Source organism: Triticum dicoccoides, chromosome 1A (genome assembly GCF_002162155.2).
Source record: "Triticum dicoccoides isolate Atlit2015 ecotype Zavitan chromosome 1A, WEW_v2.0, whole genome shotgun sequence".
NCBI lineage: Eukaryota > Viridiplantae > Streptophyta > Magnoliopsida > Poales > Poaceae > Triticum > Triticum dicoccoides.
Window position 1 is genome coordinate 117,881,403 of NC_041380.1, and position 7,950 is coordinate 117,889,352.

The window sequence follows — 7,950 nt, forward strand, 5'->3', positions numbered from 1 at the left end:
GCGGCGGGCGGCGGCGCTGTGCGAAGGCGGCGGCGGGTAGGCGGCGGCGATGCTCGGGCGGCGGCGCCCAGACCCGGGCCCGGGCGGGCCCGCGATGGGCTCCGCGGGCCGGCGACGCAGGGACGGCGGCGGAGGACAAGTGGCGCGATCCGATTGGACGAGGGGGCGGAGGCGGACATGTCCGTCGGTGGATAATTTGTCCGGCGCGCGGAGAGGAGCCGATCTAGGGTTCATGCGCGAATTTTCGGAGGGGGAGGTGTTTATATAGGTTGAGGGAGCTAGGAGAGTCCAAATGAGGTGCGGTTTTCGGCCACGCGATTGTGATCGAACACTCTATATTATGGAGAGGGTTTAGGTGGGTTTTGGGCCACTTTGGAAGGGTGTTGGGCTGCAACACACATGAGGCCTTCTCGGTCCCTCGGTTAACCGTTGGAGTATCAAACGAAGTCCAAATGGCACGAAACTTGACAGGCGGTCTACCGGTAGTAAACCAAGGCCGCTTGGCAAGTCTCGGTCCAATCCGGAAATGTTTAATCCCCACACACGAAAGAAAGGTAGAAATGACCACCGGAGGAGAACGGAGCGCCGGATTGCAAAACGGACAACGGGAAAAATGCTCAGATGCATGAGACGAACATGTATGCAAATGAAATGCACATGATGACATGATATGCAATGCATGACACGCAAGCAATGAAAACACAACAACAACAAATAACAGGAAGACACCTATCACATCAGTCTCGGGGCGTTACAACACTCCACCACTACGAGAGGATCTCCTCCCGAGATCTAGAATGGCACCGGAGGGACAATGGAAAAGAAAGAGAAGAGGTAAAACTAAGCTTCATTGACAAACGAGTGAAACCATGAACCTTGAAGAGGTTAAGCCACTTTGGGAGAATAATACAACGGAGATGAACGAAGTTGAAAGCACTCCGTTAAGAAAGAGGAACAAGTAAGAACAAACTCGGGCAGCACTCCGGTTGAAAAGAGATGCAAGGCTTGATAAGATGAAAAGAACTAGAGCAGAGGACACGGCACTCCGGATATATGGATAAGCAAATGAAAGAACATGATCTTTGATAAAATGAGATGATGGTTGAAGAAACAATATACAATGCCTCCGGAACAAAAGAATAGAAGTTGGACTGTCGGAAACAAAAGAACGAAGAATAAAACACCATCTTCTACCTCAAATGAGCTTGAAAGCATCTTGAAGAGAAGGGTCGAACGGAATTGTTGGGAAAACCAACAACGAAAAGAATAACCTTGATATGGTCTGATGGAATACATCTCAAATTATGAGGTGACAACCTGCCACTCACGAGAAAAGAATTGGATTGGTATGACCAAGGAGACGAGAACGTATTTCACCGGGAGGATAAAGAATAACTTGGATCATTTATTTGCACCATACTTAGCAACCATCCTTAGGGAAGGCTTTTGGTGAAATATAACCCAAGATAATACCAATGAAGAGATTGATGGATTTAAAATATCTCATTCATGACAACATGTGAAACATGAAACATGAATTCAAATTATCAAGAATGACATAATACTACCTCCAATGATACGGTTGAAAGAATTGCACTTTAAAATGCAAGATAAAGAATACTTGAGTTCCTCTGAAAAGAATCTCGATGAACACTTTGAGAATGAATTAAATCATAGATGAACCATCATGTGGAATCTCCGTGAAGAACTCCGGTAACAAAAGGATAAAAAGAAGGAGAAATTGAAAACACAAGGTGAATCCTTGCAATGATTTAGATGGATCTTCGTGATGATATAATGCGGAAAACATGGAACTCCAGAAAAGAAAAGATAAGCATCTCGAACTGAGAATGTGATACGATGAACCACTCCGGAAAAGAAATTGAATAAACTTGATGAAACAAGAATAATAACTACATTATGCTTATCCTTCACCAATTAAATTGATGACAATCAATAGACTTGACATACTACTTATTCTCGTAGATAGGATTAAAATAGATATCGATAACTTGAGAAGATCTTGAACGACCCACCGGTAGAATAGAAACAATGAATAAATTGATAAGGAAGAGAAATCTTGAACGAACCACCGTAAGAATTGAAAATGAACGAAGAAGAAAAATAAAGAAGCACCAGGAAGAATTAGAGAACAAATGAAGATACTTGAGGGAAATTTACATAAAAGAGAAGGAAGAGATCACGAGCCGATTAAAGATCACTTGAGCGAAACACCGGTAAAATTGGAGAATGATAGCTGAAAGCTGAGAATGAATAATCCTGAAATGATGGCCTCCGGATAATCAAACTAAAAAGAATCTTGAATAGCTCCGGATAGGTGAAAATAATTCTCACGATCAAGACAATTACGAGAGGTTGGCAACAAACTAGAATCACGAATCTTGAAGAGAAAAGAGCAAGATTACAGAGAAACTCTTCTTCGGTCTTCAAATCTGAGAATGGCGACGAGAAACACCACCAATAATTATTTAGACACTCCAGAAGAATCAAAATGAAGAGGTTGAGCCAACGATGAAAAGAATTTGAAAGATCTTGGAGAAATACATTAGACTGATGATCATTCATTCTTACGTCAAACTTTGACAAGAAATTTGAGGACATCTCCGAGAAATAAGAAGAGTCAGGTAAGATCCTGGGAATAGACCTGTGGGTTAGGGCCCACTCGAAAGAAAACACCGTTGATATGATTACTTGACAAAGGAGATAGCACCGGTTGAATAAAATAGCTTGAATGAGATAACAACCTCGAAAGAGCTTGAAAGGATTACGAAAGCAGAGTGGAAAACACGAATCTTCGAGATATCTTGAGCACTCCGGAACAATAGAATAACGAGCATGAAATGACTGAATATAAGGTGCACCGGCATGAGAAGGCATTGAAACGAGGAAAGGATATGATCAACAAAGCTTGACTTGAAACCACCGGAGAAAAAAATGAGGAATGAAACTTGAATCTCCGTTAGAATCTTCATGAGAAACACCGGGTAAGAACATTGAAAGGACAGAAAGAAGAGACTTCACAAGAATAAAAGGATACTTGATTAAGACATATGAGTCCTTGAGGAAAAAGGGTGGGTGGGCGGGAAAAACAAAGGCAACTTGGAGACGGATGAAACAAACACCGTTGAGAAGAAGTGATAATTGATCTTGCGGAAATTGAAATGATCGGATCCACTTGAAGAGAAACACGCCGGTTGGAAAGGATTGACATGACACTCTCGATTATCATGAAGGATTTGTATTCACATCGGAGTATGAGAGCACCGTTTAGGAAAGGTATGGAATCAACACTTGACTTCGAAGCAACTCGAATACCACAACTCAAAACAAAACAAAGGATTGGCTTGCAGAATAAATCGGAACAAACATATGATAGAGATTTCGTCCGAAATTTTCGTGGTGGGGCCTACACAGGCTCGATCGTACAACACCATCATGTACAAGGCAGTGCACATGACATACTAAGCGTCCCTGAGTCGGCATAGCCAAGGACTCTTTAAGACACAACGAGACCACTGTAAAACCAACCGTGAATAGGCGGACCACTAGACGTCGAACCCCAATTTCATATCATACATCTGTCGGAAAGATATCCTAAGAGCTACTTGATTTCCCACCTATGAAACTCCCGAACCTTTTCGGTTATGCAATCAGGTGTTGGGGATACAGGGGAAGCATAATATCTCACCCAAACTAGCAAATCCTACATCCAGCTGTATCCATCCTTCAACACATAACCAAGAAACCTTCGGAAATCATCTACCTCAACCTTCGAAAAGCATCCGTTATACGAGTTATGGCGATACTCCTGAACTCCCACCCCAGTACTGGGTGGCGTCGAGGTTTTCTCACCAACGAACTGCATAAAAGAGATTTTCGATGTCGGCGTACTAAACTCAGGTATTCCAGAACTGCAACGATAAAATTATGACGACAACACCTCAGAGCTCAACTCCCCGGGACACTTCCACAAAACCCCTGACAGGAGGCACCAAGACAATGTTCTCGTCACAAAACCATCGGAATGATTCCAAGATACCCGCGTGATCCTAAAATTTTTTTTAGTGAAATTTTAGAAGAGAAGAGTCAAAACTCTACGTCAGGATGCCTTACCAGAGAGATGAGGAGGCTGGGAAGTAAAAAGAATTCCTAAACTCTCCGATATATAATTCCTAAATGACTCAAGACATTTTTCTAGACTCAACTCTGTTGCTAAAACGATCAAGCAATGGGGCTCCTAAGGTCGGGGAAGGCTCTGATACCAACTTGCTAACGCCCTCGATGCGGCTATATCTCCCACATGTCGAAGCACGACTTAGAGGCATAACCGCATTGAAAGCAAAGTCGCAAGTGAGGTAATCTTCACACAACCCATGTAATACATAAGGGAAAGAGATACATAGTTGGCTTACAATCGCCACTTCACACAATACATGAATAAAGAATTACATCATCCAGATACAATCAAGGTCCGACTACGGAAACAAAATAAAAGAAGAACCCCAAATGCGACACGGTCCTGATCGACCCCAACAGGGCTCCACTACCGATCAACTGGAAACGGAAACAACATAACAAACACGATCTTCATCGAGCTCCTCCTTGAGCTTGGTTGCGTCATCTGCACGGTTCAACGGCACCTGCAAGCTGGTTTTGGAAGTATCTGTGAGTCACGGGGACTCAGCAATCTCGCACCCTCGCGATCAAGACTATTTAAGCTTATGGGTAAGGTAAAGGTATGAGGTGGAGCTGCAGCAAGCGACTAGCATGTATGGTGGCTAAACATACGCAAATGAGAGCGAGAAGAGTAGGCAAAGCACGGTCGATAAAAGTATGATCAAGAAGTGATCCTATAGCAACCTACGTCAAGCATAACTCCAACACCGTGTTCACTTCCCAGACTCCGACGGAAAGAGACCATCACGGTAACACACATTGTTGATTCATTTTATTTAAGTTAAGGTTCAAGTTATCTACAACCGGACATTAACAAATTCCCATCTGCCCATAACCGCGGGCACGGCTTTCGAAAGTTCAAAACCCTGCAGGGGTGTCCCAACTTAGCCCATGACAAGCTCTCACGGTCAACGAAGGAATAGACCTCCTCCCAAGACATTCCGATCAGGCTCGGTATCCCGGTTCTTCAAGACATCCTCGACAATGGTAAAACAAGACCAGCAAGACCGCCCGATGCGCCGACATCCTGATAGGAGCTGCACATATCTCGTTCTCAGGGCAACACCGGATGAACACTACGTACAGCTAAAACCAGCCCTCAAGTTTCCCCGAGGTGGCGCCGCAAGTGGCTCTAGTTTGGACCAACACTTAGACAAGCACTGGCCCGGGGGGTGTAAAATAAAGATGACCCTCGGCATGCGTGACTCCCAAGGGAAAAAGGCTAGGTGGCGAATGGTAAAACCAAGGTTGGGCCTTGCTGGAGGATTTTTATTCAAAGCGAACTGTCAAGGGGTTCCCATTATAACCCAACCGCGTAAGGAACGCAAAATCCAGGAACATAACACCGATATGATGGAAACTAGGGCGGCAAGAGTGGAACAAAACACCAGGCATAAGGCCGAGCCTTCCACCCTCTACCAAGTATATAGATGCATTAATTAAATAAGATATATAGTGATATCCCAACAAGTAAACATGTTCCAACAAGGAACGATCTCCATGTTCCAACAAGGAACAAAACTTCAATCTTCACCTGCAACTAACAACGCTATAAGAGGGGCTGAGCAAAGCGGTAACGTAGCCAAACAACGGTTTGCTAGGACAAGGTGGGTTAGAGGCTTGGTTTAACAATATGGGAGGCATGATAAGCAAGTGGTAGGTATCGCAGCATAGGCATAGCAAAAGAGCAAGCAACTAGCAAGCAAAGATAGAAGTGATTTCGAGGGTATGGTCATCTTGCCTGAAATCCCGCAAGGAAGAAGAACGAGTCCATGAAGAAGACAAACGGAACGTAGATGAACGGGTCCTCACAATGCGACGTTAATGGAACCAACCCGAAGAAGCAAACACCAGAAAAGAATCACACAACATAGTAAACAAACAACACATGAACATGGGATGATATGCGGGATGCGGTATGCGATGCATATGCATGATTTGACAAGGAATGCATGAACCTGGCCTCAACTTGGAAATCCAAGTGTGCCACTGTAAAGGTGAGATGAAATCGCTTGAAAACGATATAAAGATCACCGGAATCGGAGTTACGGTTTGGAAATGGCAAGCAATTCAAATATGACCACGGTCTGCGATTTACAGCAAGTAGCCATCTAAATGCAACAAGCTAAACATGCTACAACACCCAAACATGGCATCAAAATACATGGTAGGAATCCGTACGTGATGCTTAACAAAAGATGAACACTGAGCTACGGCTAATTCATCCATTAACAGGTTCAAACAAGCATGGCAAAAGTGCAATTGGTAAACAGATTTCAGACTTGGTGAAATTAACACTTGTCTGGAATTCCAGATCAGATAGCACTCTTCGGAGCAACCAAACTACACGCTAACGGACCTGAACATGGCAAAGTAAAGCATGGCATGAAGCTACTCAAAGAGCTTAACAAAAGTCCCTTAGTGACCTTGAGCCAAAAGGGATCAGAAAATACAATTGCAAGCATGTGAACATGACAAAAACATAATCAGTTCTCAGACTTAGTGAAAACTGGAGCATGCTGAAAACAGATATCAATTAGGCATGTTTACGAGCTCGATGCACTCACTACAGAGCAAGTCATGACAAGCTAAGCATACACCCATCAAGAATACACATTATACAAGCTAGACATGGCAAGAACAACAACATAGCATGCACGGAACAACTACAACATCCTCGGCAAAATCGCTAACAAGTAGACAATCTGCCCAGATTCACGAAATAGAAAAAGTAGAGCTCGATTGAATCAAGCTAGGGTGCTCCATAATTGCAAACAAAGACATGGATGGATAGAGCACTACAAGATTAACAAAACATCCTTAATGATCATCCTCAAAAGAGGCACGGATCACTAGAAAACGACATGAACATATGGCACCATGAGATAAACAGGTCAAGGACTTAGTGGAAATGCTAAGTCCCTGATATCAGAATTACCAAGTGTCTCACTTTGCAAGCTTGTGCTAGTCACCACAAACATCACAAAAATAGATGGATTGCACCTCTGGAAAGATGGCAAAACCCTTAACAAAACATATGTAGAGCATTAGGGCATATCATGCACACAATAATCATGGCAAAAATGACAAATAGCTATATGGAGCAGCAGATCTGACAATTATCTCAAGTAGCACTCTTCTAACAGCATTTCGGGCATCATGATGAACTCAAATGAAAATGATGCAATGAGATGAAATAATATAATCTCTGAGACGAACATTTTGATATGCTATATGCATGAATCGGAGCTACGGATGCAAAGTTACGGCACGATTAACAAGGGCATATGGATCTGGGAATTTCGGGGACTTAGAAGAAATTATACCTCCGCGAAAAGTCAACGCGGGATGAGGAGAAGCGGGACGGTACGGTGCGGGACGGATCCGGCCGTTTGGTTGGGAGGATGGGTGGATCTCGTCCATCCCGACGAGATCTCGCCAGAGTTCACCGGAGAAGACGACGGAGAGGTGGCCGGAGTAGTTGGGACGCCGGATCCGGAGGTCGGCAGTGCGGGGACGAGTGGCGCGGGCTCGGGCGCCATGGCGGCGTGGTCGCCGGAGCTCGGAAGCTCGCCGGAGAAGGGCGAGGTCGCCGGCGGCCATGGCAGGGCGGCGCACGGGAGGCAGCGGGAGGCGGCGGTGCGGCAGAGCGCGGCGTGGTGGCGGTGGCCGGTTGCGGAGGAGGCGGCGATGCGGCAGAGGAGGCGGGGCGAGATGGCAGCCGGAGCGCTGCGGGGAGCGGCGGCGCGTAGT